General features: G+C 33.3%; 1 pseudogene; it reads right to left on the minus strand.

The window, feature by feature from the left end:
* Window positions 1-935: 935 nt before the first annotated feature.
* On the minus strand, window positions 936-15,393 carry LOC134265972 (uncharacterized; annotated as a pseudogene).
* Window positions 15,394-16,637: the final 1,244 nt, after the last annotated feature.

Below are 16,637 nucleotides of genomic sequence, written 5' to 3' on the forward strand. Positions count from 1 at the left end.
AGGGAGGGCTTATGATTACTTGGGAATAAAAATGTAGGTCAGATCCAGCATCCAAAGCAAGTCTGGTAGTGTCCATCCCTCGATGCATCATCCATGCAGGTTTGGTTCAGGCAGGGCTTATAGTTACTTGGGAACGAAAATATAGGTCAGATCCAGTTTCCGAAGCAAGTCTGGTAATGTTCATTCCTAGATGCATTATCCATGCAAGTTTGGTTCTGACAGGGCTTATTTTTAATTGGGAATGTAAATGTAGGTCAGATCCAGCATCCGAACTAAGTCTAATAGTGGCCATCTCTAAATGCATCATCAATGCAAGTTTGCTCCAAGTAAGGCCTCCTTAGGAATGGACCTGCTCCAAAAACTTTAACCTTGTCACTTATCTGGAAAATGTAGGTCAAATCCAGCATCCGAAGCAAGTCTGGTAGTGTTCATCCCGAGATGCATCATCCTTGCATATTTGTATTACCATGTGTAGTTTGGTAAAACCATCTTGAATGGTAGGTTTAAAACTGAGCCAAACACTAATTTTAAAAAAGTGAGGTCAAGGTCAAAGGAAAGGTCAAGGTAAAAAATGTTGATGCAGTTGCATAGCTCTCATCATTATCTATCAGCATATGAAGTTTGATGAAAATATCTTGGATAGTTTTTTTGAAACTAAGCTTTGAACAGAGCTAAACGCAAACTGTGACGGAAGACGGAAGGACAGAAGGACGGAAGACGGGCATGACAAACACTATATGCCCCGGCCATATAAATTGCGGTGCATAATTATGCAGATTATGTTGATTGAGCCATTAAAGGTTTACATTTTAAGATTCGTCTTACAAAATAAAGTCATATATTAGTGCAGTAAAAATCTTCACTATAATTTTACTCAACAAGAGAGATTATCTCAGTTTCAAACAGTCTGTTTTTAAATTGTTTACACAATTTGTTTACATATATTTGATTTTCTTCACAATACAAATGACCCACTCAGCCACAAAGAGGTTGTCTCTGGTGTCTACACATAAACCATACGGACAGTGTAGACCACAGTTATCAATGTAACGGAGGAACTGTCCGTCTTGATCTAGGATGTGGATAAAGAAGTTACTGTCTGATGCGAGGATCTGACTCTGGCTGTCTGTTGTGATGCCGGCTGGATCCAATGAATATCTCTTGTTAGTAGAGGGTCGACCAGTGTATCTAAATCGCAGTTTTCCTGCCTGATTAACCACCACTACTGCACGGGCTCCACGGTCAGCCACACAGATATCTAGGTTCCTGTTCTCACTGATATATTTTAGGTAGTCAGATGAATATAGAGGTTTACCTTCACTATCAAACTGAATGGTTTGTTTCTCTGTGGAGTCAGAGTAACGGACAACCTTTGATTGTCTATTACCATCACTGACCATGGTAACCAGGAGGTCACCAGAGGAGGTACTACAGACGTAGTAAGGTTTCCATCCCTGTAGTCTGATCACTTCCTGTATCTGGTCATTCTTCACCTTGTTCACAGTTCTTGTACCATGGTCAGTATAAACTAGATCTCCACCCCTTGTCACTGCTATGTCATGTGGTTCATTTCCGGACTTAGTTTGGATTGACTTCAGAAGAGTTCCCTGGAGGTTGTAGAGTTTCATGATTTTGTCTAATCCACATGTCCAGATTTGTTCATCACTGAGACAGGTAACACTGTATAGTGCGTTATACCCAGTGTTTATGTTCATGGTCATGATGCTGGTGATAAGCTCTGGTACATCAAACAATGGTTTCACTGGAGGACAGGGTACATCTTCTGGTGTCTTCTTTGTGTAGCCATGTTCTTCTGTTGTAATGGATAATTCTGAAAGAGAACCAAACATTTGATGGAGCTGTTCTGTGCTGATCTGATGAGGAGAGAAACTTGGTAATGAAACAGTGACCTTATGAGGTAAACGTCTGAATTCAGCATTCCTGGATTTGTATGCAGAATGTAGGGAGACATCATTGGATTCTAGTATATTCTTTAATTCAAGTATGCTCTGTTTTACATCAGAAGTTATCTGTTTGATTTCTTTTTCCTGTTCATTTAGAGCAGTCAGGTGTTTAGTTTTCATCTCATCAATTTCAGATTTTTGTTTGTTGACAATGATTTTAATTTTTCTGTGCCAGTTCTCTCCTTGTTTGGTGACAGCTGTTGTCAGTTTCTCGTAATGTTTCTCCAAGTTGACTTTTTCAGAGTTTAAATCTGATGCAATTTTTTCATATTTAGGATGAATTCTTTGCTTTAGTTCTTGTAAGATTTTTTCTATATCCTTTCTTTTAGAACTTAGTGTGTGCAGAGCATAAGATATGTCATGTCCTTTATGTTTTCTTGAGGAGATGCAGGTAGAACAGACATGCATGTCACATTTCTCACAGTAAAGTTCACAATGTTTCTGGGCATGGTTTGGACATTTTGGGTAGTTAAGGTAAGAAGTTCTTTGTTTGTATGGCACAACTTTGTGTCTTTTAGATGAATCAGAAAGATGCACCCCTACACAGGCCTTACACAAGTTAATCTGACAAAGTTCACAATGACTCTGTAATGCAGCTGTTTGACACAAGTCACAGAGGAGAATGTCTTGGGCACTGTATTTGGGGTCCATCACTGGGGTTTGGGTCAATCAACAAGCAGACCCTGTAAAAAAAAGAGAAAGAAACTTAGATCACATAATTACAGGAACTTAAAGGAATTTAAAACCAAACAATAGACAATCTTATCATTTTTTTTGTAAAATTCCAGTAGGGTTTGGAAACGACAGTAGAGGGATATTGTTTGTTACGGTTAAACAAATGCTCTGTGTTCTTTCAAAATTCATTAGGAAGAACATGATGTTTGCAATTCCTTGAAATTGATATCATTAGTAAATTCTAAATTGACACTTTCAGGCTCTTTGATATCATTAATATTGATATCATTGACAGCTGCTTTTTCAATAAAAATGGAAATCGGAAATTTACTTACCTCGTCATTGGTCATTTGCAAAATTATTTTGCTAAAACAGATTCTGATTGCATTCATAATTTCTTTGTTGTTTTTCTGAAGATGCTTGAGTTTCTGATTGATAATATTTATGTGGTTTTTGGAGACCAGGTATTCCAACAATCTGTTAGAATTTCCATGGGTACAAATTGCGCTCCGTTATTAGCAGACTTATTTTCATATTCATATGAAGCAGAATTTATGCATAATCTCATGCGTGAAAAAAGTAAACACTTGCTGTGACTCTACATTTAGATAGATCGACGACGTATTGTCAATTAATAATGGTAATTTCCATTCCTTCGTCGATACGATATATCCTGGTGAGCTTGAGATAAAAGATACCACAGAATACGATACTTCTGTTTCATACTTGGACATTTTATTTGAAAAAGACACTAATGGTAATCTAACAACCAATCTCTATGATAAACGTGATGACTTAAATTTTTCTATCGTCAACTTCCCTTACTTATGCAGCAATATACCTTTATCACCTGCATACGGCGTATATACGTCTCAGTTGATTCGATACGCAAGAGCATGCTCTACGTATGAACAATAATTATTGACAAGCAAGTTGACGAAACAAGAGTATGAGCAGTATCGTTTAAAGTCATCATTTCATGAGTTCTATGGTCGATGCAGTATGACCTTGTCAGCAAATACAATTTCTCATTGAGTCAATTGCTGACTGAGATTTTTCATACCAATTGTTAGTCCATTATTTATACATGTACACTGAATTGATGACGGATTTTCTTGATCATGACAAGGAGCACACGGCGGGTGTGACCGGTCGGCATGGGATGCTCACTCCTCCATGGCACCTGATCCCACCTCTGATGTTTCGGGGGTCCGTGTTTCCTCTGTTCTTATTTTGTATTGTTTTATGGACTTCGAGATTTAATACTGTTCGTTATCCCCATATCCTTCTTTCATGAGTTTAAATTAATGTCATCCATGACGACAACTAGAGTAATGTTCGATCGCAGGTAGGTTAAGGTTACAACCAAATATTCTACTTGCCTATATATTATGACGTCATAGTAAGCTATATGACGTGACGCTTAGAGATAATTATTTCTTAAAATCGATATCTAAGATTGATTTGAAGTCGTAAAAATGAATCAAAATATGCAGAGGCATAGTGTAAACGGAATTTTGTCGTTCCTGGGTCTCTGTAGTTATCACAGGGGTTACATACCAAACCCGTGACGTCATAACTGTTGATCATGCAGTAGCAGAGTGAAACTGAATCGTAACGAGAATTGATGTAAACAAACACAAGAAATTGGAGTTTAAAAGCATTTAGAATGAATATCATGTGTGATTGTTGTGGGAATAAAGCGTATGAATAAGGTATGGTAATATAATTTTGCAATTTCCTCGTAGAATTATAGCAGGGAGGGTGTTTACTTGCCGATCAGCCTTTCCTCTGTCGTTCGTAACAAAAAAAATGCAAAAGTTCAACACTACGCCGCATACCTTGAAACTTAATTTTTGTTTCTATCTAAAGTTCTTATTCTTTTGTTTTTGGAAAGTGCTGCTAGAATCGTATGGTTTACGGGAATTGATGCTTTTTTTTCAATGTTATGAACAGAATGTAAAAATTTTAGGAAGGTTTCGTCCGAAATTGTTGAATAATTATTTTTATAATAGGACAGTACGATTCTAGCAGCACTTTTCATGGTGCAGAGATGTTTTAACATAACTATTATTACAAATTGAAACTAATTATCCCCGGGGTAGTGTTAAACTTTTCACTTTTTCATTAAGGCATATTTTCTAATTATAGACGTCACGTGGTGACGTCGTGGTGAAGTGCCTCCTGTAGTATAAGTGCCATTAAAGTCTATAGAATGCATAATTATAGCAAAACTTTTATCCTTCACTTTTCCGATTTATTAGTGTTATATAATTATAAAAAAGTATGAATTCGCCGAATTCTGATCCATGTGCTGCCTTAACATACCCGCGATGTTAAAATCTACTTAATATAATTGTGACTCACCTCTTAATCCAACATGGTTTCCTTGATTATTCCGCCCATCACAATTTAGCTCCTTGTTTTTATAGAAGATTTTTACCCGTTATCAGGTCAGATGATTTAAATACCTAAGATATGTTTATCTAACGGTGTCTGTAGATTAAAACTAAGGGTCGGGAATCACAATCATTTTATAGATGGTTATTTCATCTCCACAAATGAAGTATATATATATATATATATATATATATATATATATATATATATATATATATATATATATATATATATATATATATATATATATATATATATTTGACTCGTCTGTCTGTCTGTCTAACTGTATTAGGCATTCATTGTTTGGAAATAATTTGTTCAAACTCTGTAGGATTGATTAATTTTATTTGAACTACAAACACCAGCTTTTTTTTAGATTAATCTTTTTTAAAACAGGAGGCCCAAAGGGCCACATTGGTCACCTGAGTAACTCTTAAGATGTCATTCTTTTACCAGAATTTCCCTCATGTAATACCTATTGTGGCCCAAAACCCCCGGGGTTGTGATTTTTACAATTTAGAATCAATAATACCCCAGGATATTTCCACTTTAGATTATCAATACTACCTAGGGATGCTTCCATATAATATAAACAATCACAGCTTTGCAGTTCTAGAGAAATGTTTTTTTTAAAAACTTTCTATGTATTCCTATGTTAAACTTTGATACCAGATTATGGTCAATCCGTACTCTGGGGGTCATGATTTGAAAAAAAACTTGAATCTACACTACCAGAATTTGCTTCCATAAACTATGACATATCATGGCTTTTCTGTTTTTGAGAAGATTTTCAAGAGATACTCGCGGATATTTATTCATTGGAAGTGTATAAAAATTGGTTAACAGTATAATATTCACTGAGCTACTATCTTGGACACCTCCTGTGATCGATATCGTAGGCATGCACAAATCAGCAGAACATGCTTATAGCAAAAACGCTTATAATGAACTGACTCTTACAGCGGAGCAAATTATATTTCCCATGGATTTAAATTATACTGAAAAACTGATATGTATAACCAATTACTTTGATAAAAAAACAGAAAAGCTTTCCTGTAGGTATCCTTACCTGAATTGAGGATTCCTGTCACAATGAAGACACGAGAGGCAAGCTGTCTAAGCTTTCCCCTGGGGAGTCCAGCAATTTCTGTATTGTTTATTATTATGAACTTTAGTTTTGTGTAATTATGGCTGTTTGCTTGCAAAAATCTTTTCATTCTTATTTCAATTTTTATTATGAAAGCATATGTACAACAATATTTAAAAAAGTGAAAATAGCAAATTTCTGAATAACTCACGAAAAATGAGGTATCAGGAGAATTTGGTAATTATAACCTCCCTCTAACAAGGATTTCCTAATTTCCCAGTTTCTTTTAAGCAAAAGTATGTACTCATGGTAATTGTATAATGCTTTCATGCATAGCACAATGAATAGATCAGCTAGCTGTACTTAATTTTAATTTATATAATGACCTTCACCTGACCTTGATAGTGTACAGGTCATTTTGTCCATGACGGTTGAGATGAGAGATGAAGAAAGACTTTGTTGTAAAGTCTGATGTCTTGTTCTACTGTAGATAGCGTGAATGGTCGCATCAAAGGGGCACAACACAGCAAATCAGCTGAAAAAGATAGAGCACATTTTGAAAATACTCTACAACGAGAAAATTTGGTGCATATCGGCGCAAATAAATTTTAGCGCTATGCTTGTCATTAAAATATATGATGAGAGACATTTTTTCCTTTGATCCACGCCCGTCTTTGATTTTGTGGCCATGATATTAGTTTTCTGTGTATAAGAGATTTGTATATATCTACCTCAAGGACATTATATATATATATATATATATATATATATATATATATATATATATATATATATATATATATATATATATATATATATATATATATATATATATATATATATATATATATATATATATATATATATATATATATATCGATTTATTTTTGCGAATTTGGGTCAAAAAACTGTTGATTAATTTTTACGTTTCAAATTTTTGCGAATTGTCACTGGTGCTAAAAGTAAAAAACACTGAAGATTTTCATATCAGGTTAAGTTTCAAATAATATGCCCAGTTAGAAAACCACCAATATACTCGCAACGTGGTAAGATATTTTAAAATCTCTCCGAAACAATTTTGATAAAAATACATTTAAGGATTTGCACTGAAAATAATTTCTAAATCAATTATAACAAACATTTTAGAGGTTGTAAATGCCTTTTAACCTAAAGTATAATCCAAATGAAGAAAAAATATAACTAATTTTCTCAACGTTTGGTTTTTTTCTCACCTAAAATTTACACGCGCCACGTTTACATTTGGAACTTTCTAGTAAATGCACTGAGTTTGTGTTATCGCCCGTGTTGAAACACGCGTTCGTGTTGATGCACCGTTAAATGACATTTCTCTCTTTATTGGCAAATTAATTATTTAAAATAATTAAAAAGGGGCTTTCCGCAACAGTGCTTGTCAAATCATCGGACGCTATTGCATATAATGAGGGCAATTTACACACTCGGTAATTAACTTGTAGTTAGCCTATAGTCGACTAGTGTAAACAGGTTTCTTTTAAAAATGACCAGTGCTTACCGACGCTTAATATTCACTGACTCAAAAGAAAAGACAGTTCTCAGAAAAAAATTCTTCACATGTTGATTTATTTTTAAGAAAAATATTTTTGCGAATGCAGTGCACGCGCAAATTTGCTAAAAATTTATCTACAGTAAAAATTTCCGGATTTCCGGTATTTAGGTGTTCCTAGAGAGGCGCGCATAATAACATGTAGACTTTTAGGTGACCAAGAAGTTTGTTTTGGAATTCCTGTACAATGTCAAAACAGCTGTGAAAAATCGTACAGTGTACCTGATAGTTTTAATTCAACATGAAAATTGACTTTTAGAAAATAAAAGTACGAGAAAGTTTTGTTCCAGAATTATTTTTAAAAATATCCATAATAAACTCGAATAATGTTTAGAGGAGACATGGGATTTTGTATATAACTTGTGTTACGACAAGGCATTAGTTTCTCATTGAAAAATTTTTTTGGCGAGGACAAAAAGAGTTGTTTTACTGAATTCGATGCCAGTAGCAATGTTGAAATCCTATGTTCATCTTTACAAACATGTCACTGCCTGTGTAAAATGATCAGGTATAGTTGATTTTTACAAATCTTTAAATTGTATATAATTGTTCAAGTTTTTAATCTCAGGATATTACAAAAGTTCAGAATAAGCAAAATGTAAACAAATAGTTCATTAAGATACGACAGCTATATTTTTAGCCTTTTTTGTTCAGATTGTAATTCATAAATAATATTCAATAAATTTGATTATATTTTATATATTTAGCTTTTTAATGACCCTGGTTAACCTGATAATACTACATGTAGTAAACCATATTTTAATATTCATTATAAAATATAAATATTGACATATATCTATTGAAGTATATATTTATAAAGGCTTAATTTGTAAATTAGTGTTATATGTCCGATGGTTATTCCATGCTTCCAATCATCGTCGATGTTTGTGGCATACCCGAAAAACTAAACAACGATTCTTTATATTTACATTTAAATACAAAATCTGCCTCAGATTAAAAATTCATTATTTCCTGATCAACCTTTTGAATATTTGGGATACGTAAACACTATGTATGTAGGTGATAGCGAAGTACTAGAACTATTACATGTACATATGTTAAGAAATGTTTAAAATGGAAAATCTGAAGTAATTTCCTTTGTGGAAAAATTCATTTTTGGTCGTCGATATTTTTGAATATTATACTTTCAGGCAAATTGGAATCTCATTCATCGAGATATCTTGGTTTAAAAACACTATTACCTGCTAAATAATGAAGCCAGGCCCTCCAGGATAGCAAGAGTAAACGTTGCTTTACGACGGGTGATATTCCCAAAAAATGTTGAATACACAGAGTATATGTGCGGAAGGTTTATTGTTAAATATAACGATACTTTTTTATTCCATTGTTTTTACAAATGACAAAGAATTCTCTCGGAAGTAGTACAGAGTGAGACTTTTTATGCTAATTTGAGGTGCAAATTCAAACTGATTTGAGGTGGAGGGGTGGGCTTTAAAGGCGGAAGTATAAAGTAAATCCGGATGCTAATAATGACTATATGTAATTATAGGGAAGCAAACCCGGATGATTTTTTACTTATGATTAGCTAATACACAAACGTTAAGACCTATGAATATATTGTATTTATTTTAATGTTATGACGAGTTGAAACTTACTATGACAATAGTGTATTAAGATCCTACACTGTCAGACTGTGTCCATTATTTAAATAAGACGTATATATATTGCTTTGATTCATAAAAGTGGGTTTGATAAGAACGGTTTGTCCTATACAAACACATGAGACGAGAAATCTTAAACATGTGGCCTGAGTCAAAACACAAGTTTTATAACAAAACCTTGTCGAAAAATGATAAACAAGTTGAAAATGAAACCTCCACTTATTCAAGAACTAGTCATTTAATAAATTGAAGCGAAGAAATAAAAAAAAGAGACACGGAGAAGTGGGAATGGGAGCCTTGATTAACAGATTGACACAATTTTCAATTATCTAATTTCTATTTCTTATCATACATCTCTAAGAGACTTACAGTGTAGGGATTGATTATAACAAATAATACATCATATAATTCTAAACTGGTTGCGTTAGAGCATAACAAATATCCATATGCACCTTTAGATTGTTTATTGCATATTTTACGAAATAATGGAAATGCTACAGTCTAATAAAAAGATCAAACATAAATTATTCTTCAGACTATAAAATTCTAAGTGAGACATGACTGCAATTTGTTGCAAATATATAAATATTAAAATAATTTTTTTTTTCAATGAACACATGTATAATTAGTTATTTTTTTGATTAATTATGATGAATTAATCATACTTTACAATACTAATTTAGTTTTAATCATACACTTATACTAATTTAGTTTTAATCATACGCTAAAACATCAATTTGTTTTAATTATAATCACACCAATTGAAAGGTCTTTATCTGGACTAACCATCAAGAACTCTTGATTAACACATTCAACTATGAGGCAATTTCTTTATGCCCAACTCCCAAGAGATAGATTAAGACAACAGCTGCATCAGATCTAGAGATGCTCTTACCTCCTGACAATAAACTCATTAATTTCTTTCTAATTTGACATGCAAATTTCTGCTAACAAAACTCTTCATGATTGATAATTATGCCCATGGGACAAACTGAATTCCTCTCAAAGCATAAACATTTGTTACAGATTGCTGTAAAGTATATAATGAAAAATATGCTTTACTTAATCTAACATTTTTGAATAAGGATACAACTATATTTTTACATTTTTTAGGATTATGAAATTTAGAATTTAAAAGACTAAGTTTAAAAAAAAATCGCTTTAATTAAAGGTCACAGTGACCTTGAAACAGGCCGTGACACACCTTCTACTTTAGATGTATACTTTTGCCAAGTTTGAAAGCTCTAGGTCTTATAGTTTTCTAGTTATTAGCCGGACAGGATTTTTCCATATTTGACTATAGCAACTTTGTTGCAAATACATAAAAATATATATATTTTTTTCAATGAACACATATATAATAAGTTTTAATCATATTATACAATACTAATTTAGTTTTAATCATACATTAAAACATCAATTTGTTTTAATTACATTACACCAATTGAAAGATCTTTATCTGGACTAGCCATCATAAACTCCTAATAACACAAACAACAATGAGGCTATTTCTTTTTGCCCAACTCCCAAGAGATAAATTAAGATAATGGCTGCATCAGATCTGGAGATGCTCTTAGCTCCTGACAATAAACTCATTAATTTCTCTTTAATTTGACATGCAAATTTCTGCTATCAAAATTCTTCTTGACCAGTGCTTGATAATTATGCCCCTGGGACACACTGAATTCCTCTCAAAGCATAAATATTTTTTTTACAGATTGCTGTAAAGTATATAATGAAAAATTAAAGTTTTTACTTAATTTAACATTTTTTTTATAAGGATACAACAAAATTTTTATATTTTTTAGGATTATGAAATTTAGAATTTAAAAGACTTAGTTTAAAAAAATCACTTTAATTAAAGGTCACAGTGACCTTGAAATAGGCCGCGACACACCTTCTACCTTAGATGTATACATTTGCCAAGTTTGAAAGCTCTAGGTCTAATAGTTTTCTAGTTATGAGCCGGACAGGATTTTTCCGTATTTGGCTATAGCATCTTTATTAAAGGTCAGAGCGACCTACTTTTTGTGCGCGACACACCGTCTACCCAAAAAGTATCAGTTGACAAAGTTTGATAATCCTAGGCCTAATAGTATTAAAGTTATAAGCCGGACACGAGAAAGCTAACAGACGGACAGCTAGACAAACATATGGACGGACACGAAGCCTATAACATAATACGTCCCGTCTTAAGACAGACGTATTAAAATATATCAATTCAACTAATTAATTTAAAAAAACTTAATCTATTATACAAAAATTGATTTTAGAAATAGGAGACAGGCCATCAAATGACAAATGCTATCTAAACTGACCAGCACTTATTTAAAATTCCCAAGGATTCAGATAAGAGCTGCTTGATCAGAGATATGCTTTAACAGAAATTATTGAGACAGCTAGCTTCCCTACATAGAACTCATTTATTGATCTTTGACTGAATGCACATCCACTAATTACTATTAAGGGATAAATGAATCTTAACTTTCTCCTTTGTAGTGCAAGCAAAATGCATAATCGCATGTTTCATTCTGAAATTAAATCTGAAAACAAAGATTTTACTATAAAAAAAAATTGTGTAATCTTGATGCATCATTTTGAATAAGGTTCCTGTATGATTATTAGATTTGTAGGAACTACATGTATGCCAGAATTTAAAAAAAGATACTTGATTCATTTGGATTTGATATCAGACTAATAGTTCAATCTGAAATTTATATGGAGAATAGGCATGCTTATTCCAATCCCCCCAAACATACACACACAATATAGTTAGTTTTAATTATATTATACAATATCAATTAAGTTTATAATACAATTTCATAGTTTATTAATCAATATCAAATAAGTTTGAAGTTGCTTTTTCTCAAATTCATTCAACAAGATAGGCTATAGTCACTAAACCCATTTAAGGCTGATTCCTTAGCCCAGTTCGCAAGAGACAGATAATTGCTTGATCAGAGAAAAGTTCTACCAGTTAGTTCCTTACACTAAACTAATTAAATTCTCTCTTATTTGACATGCAATTTTCTGTAATCATAATTCCCCTTGACCAGTGCTTGATAATTATACCCTTGGGAGTGGTAGATTTTCTCTTATAAAGTAACATTTGTTATTGATTGCTGTAAAGTTTATAATGAAAAATATATGTATATATTTTCTTAATTTAACATGTTTTAAATAGGGATACTCCACTAGTCTTACATTTTTGGGATTGTGTAATTCAATAGTAATATTTTTTTTCTTTTTAATTAAAGGTCACTGTGACCTTGAAATAGGTCATGACACACCTTCCAAGTTTGATGATTGTAAGTCTAATAGTTTTCTAGTTATGAGCCAAAGAAAACACAAAAGAAAAAACGCCTGTAAAATGCAGAAAAATCATCCAATCATGGTGAAAATACCAGGTGCACACGTTCATATGGTGAGTAATGTGTACAATTTTTCAGAAAAATCAATCAAATAGTTCCTGAGAAACGGTCCGGACAAAATCTTGTCTACAGACGGACGAAAAAGCTGATTCCAATATACCCCCCCCCCCCCTAAACTTCGTTTGCAGTGTATAATCACACTGTATTCGAAATTAATACCCCCCCCCCCCGGGACATAAAAACAATAAAAGTCACCTGGTCCAATTGAGACACAATTTTTATATAATTAATTTAAATGTGCATAATATGTATATAAATAAATAAGGCAACAGGGTTTTATTTTGGTGTAAAATAAGATTTACAACATAATCTCACTGATAAAGTCAGTGTGATTGATTGTATATTGTTTAACGTCCTTCTCAAGAACTAGCATCAAAACTTGATGCTGGAGATTTGTTTCTTTTTACCTATTTTTTTTTCAAATGGAATTATTTGGTTGAATAGTCATCTCATTTATATTTCATTCAACCAACAATTACAACATTATAACAGTGGTATAACTAAACTGAACACCATAACAATAAAAAAAAGTTATTAATGTAATTGGAAACACAGACAGGCACAAATCCGTCTGGGGCCTGAATGAAACATTATATTCTGTTTCATTTTATTATTGCAACAGATACATGTAATATTCTATATCATTCATATTCTTTTCTTGGTATTCTATTCTAAATATATTTATATTTGTTTTGTTAAGATTATATGAAATTAGTCTTCATTTTCAATTTCCATAATCACATTACAAATCTTGCATTTCATTCCCCTCAACGATTGATCGAGTTACAAATGAGGTAATTATTTGTTAGGTACTATGTCACAAGATAAAGTCATATATCAGTGCAATCAACACGATTAACAAGTACTTGAAAATCTTTATAATTTTATTTCACTCAGCCACAGAGTTTATCTCAGTTACAAACAGTTTATGTTCACACATGTATTTGATTTTCTTCACTTTACCACTCCCCCACTCAGTCACAAAGAAGTTGTCTCTGGTGTCTACACATAAACCCCACGGACCACGTAGATCACAGTTATCAATGTATCGGAGGAACTGTCCGTCCTGATCTAGGATGTGGATACAGTTGTTGCCAAAGTCTGCTGTAAGGATCTGACTCTGCCTGTCAGTTGTGATGCCGTATGGATCAAATGATCCCTTGGTAGAAGAGGGATGACCAGTGTATCTAAATTGGAGTTTTCCTGCCTGATCAACTACCACTACTGCTTTGGCTCCCCAATCAGCCACACAGATATCTAGGTTCCTGTTCTCACTGATGTATTTAGTACACTCAACAGATGAGAAAAAAGGTTTACCTTCTCTATCAAACTGAATAGTTTGTTTCTCTGTGGAGCCAGAGAAACGGACAACTTTTGATTGTTTTTCTTCATCACTGACCATGGTAACCAGGAGGTCACCAGAGGAGGTACTACAGACATTGTAAGGTATCCACCCTTGTAGTCTGATCACTTCCTGTATCTGTTTTTTTTTTCACTATGTTTACAGTTTTTGTATCATAGTCAGTATAAACTAGATCTCCACTCCTTGTCACTGCTATGTCACGTGGTATGGTCCCAGACTTGGTTTTTATTGATTTCAGTAGTTTGCCCTGGAGGTTGTAGAGTTTTATGACTTTGCCATTACCTCGTATCCATATTTCTTCATCATTAAGACAGGTAACACTGTTTGGTATATAACCAGTGTCCGTGGTGGTGATGAGCTTTGGTTCATCAAGCGGTGGTTTGATTGGAGGACAGGATACAGCTTCTTGTGTCTTCATTGTGTAGCCATGTTCTTCTTTTGTAATGGATAATCCTGATAGAGATCCAAACATTTGATGGAGTTGTTCTGTCTTGATCTGTTGAGGAGAAAATTTTGGTATTGAAACATTGATTTTAGGAGGTAATCTTTTGAATTCAGCATTCCTGGATTTGTACGCAGAGGATAGGGAGACATAATTGGAGTTCAGTATTGTCTTCAGATCATCTATGCACTGTTTTACTTCAGAGGTTATTTGTTTGATTTCATTTTCCTGCTTATTTAGAGCAGCCAGGTGTTTAGTTTTCATCTCATCAATTTCTGTTTTTTTGTTTGTTGACAATGATGTTAATTTCTCTGTTCCAGTCTTCTCCTTGTTTGGTGACAGCTGTTGTCAGTTTCTCATAATGCTTTTCCATGTTGACTTTTTCAGAGTTTAAATCTGAAGCAATTTCTTCATATGTAGGATATAGTCTTTTCTCTAGTTCTTGTAAGTCTCTTTCTAAACCCTTTCTTTTATAACTAAGATTCTGAAGAGCATCAGATAAATCATGTCCTTTATGTTTTACCGAGGAGATGCAGGTAGAACAGACAGGAATGTCACATTTCTCACAGTAAAGTTCACAATGTTTCTGGGTGTGGTTTGGACATTTCGGATTGTTAGGATAGAAGTTCTGTGTTTGTATGGTACAACGTTGTGTGTTTTAGATGAATCAGAGAGATGTTTTCCTACACAGACTATACAGAGATTTACATGACAAAGCTCACAATGACTCTGTAATGCAGCTGTTTGACACAGGTCACAGACGAGGATGTCTTGGGCACTGTAACGGGGGTCCACTACTGGGGTTTGAGTCAAAGAATAAGTGGAACCTGTAATTAAAAGTTAAAGGATATTTCGATCACATAATTACAGGAACGTAAGGATAAATGATACAAACACTCTTTTTTCTTAAGAGGAGACTTAATATCATGTCACAAGTTAAGAGAACTGGATAATTCTTAGAATTTTTCTCCTATGGTCAGGACATTAAATAGATTTGGAAAATATTAGTTATATTTCAATTAAAAAAAAGCAAAAATAGACAAATTACACTCAGTAATGGGTTACAGATGAATTCAAATTTCAGAATGTTACCTTGGTGGTGAAAGTGTAATTTAAATTTACAAAAAATATACCAAGTCAGGTGAATTTGATGAGGAAATACAAAACAACAAAAAATCAGCAATATCACATAAACTGATTTTTACCATTTTGCTTTTCTAAATAAAATTCACCTGGCTTGGTATATTTTTCTAAAGTTCATACTACACTTTTAGCACTAAGTTGACTTATTCTGATTTTTTTTTTTTCATTTGTAAACCTTTACTGAGTTTGTTTTGTACACATTTTCCACTGCATTCACTGAAAGTAGGGGATATTAATTTGGGTTGTCTGTCCGTCCGTCTGTCTGTTAGTCCGTCCATCCTTCTTTCTGTCTGTCTGTAACCCTTTCGTTTCCATACATCTTTAAGCTTTCGCAATGAAATTTTGCAAAACAACTTCTTAAGGCTTAAAGAGGAACCCTATTGATTTTGAGGTCAAAAGGTCAAGGTCATAAATCAATAATTTCTGTCTGTCTGTCCGTTTCCGCACGATATTTCGAGAACCATTTGAGCTTTCGCAATGAAATTTTGTATAACAACCACCTATGGCCTAAGCAGAACTCCTATTGATTTTGAGGTTAAAAAGTCAGAGTTCAAGGTAGTAAATTTATACATTTTCTCTGTTTGTACCACCATCGTTTCCGGCCGATATTTCAAGAAGATTATGGGCTTTTGCAATTACATACTATACCAAATCTACCTAGGGCCTCCTTCAACCCTTTCAAAGTGCCCTCCCATTTGTTTTATTATTGTATCAACTTGGCACTATTTTTAGCACAGGGGCATGTGGAGAGTTATAACGTTTAATATACAGGTTGTTGGCTGACTATTTTTCTTATTACGTATATTAGAACTGTTTGATAAATTAATTTATATTAAATAAATTAGCTAAATTAGACACCATGCATTTGTGTAAGGAAGGATATGGAGATAACCAGCAGTAGTCAATCTCAAAGTCCATAAAACAATAC

This window comes from Saccostrea cucullata, unplaced genomic scaffold, assembly GCF_032062105.1.
Source record: "Saccostrea cucullata isolate Sc308-1 unplaced genomic scaffold, CSIRO_AGI_Scuc_v1 ctg10043, whole genome shotgun sequence".
Taxonomy (NCBI): Eukaryota; Metazoa; Mollusca; class Bivalvia; order Ostreida; family Ostreidae; genus Saccostrea; species Saccostrea cuccullata.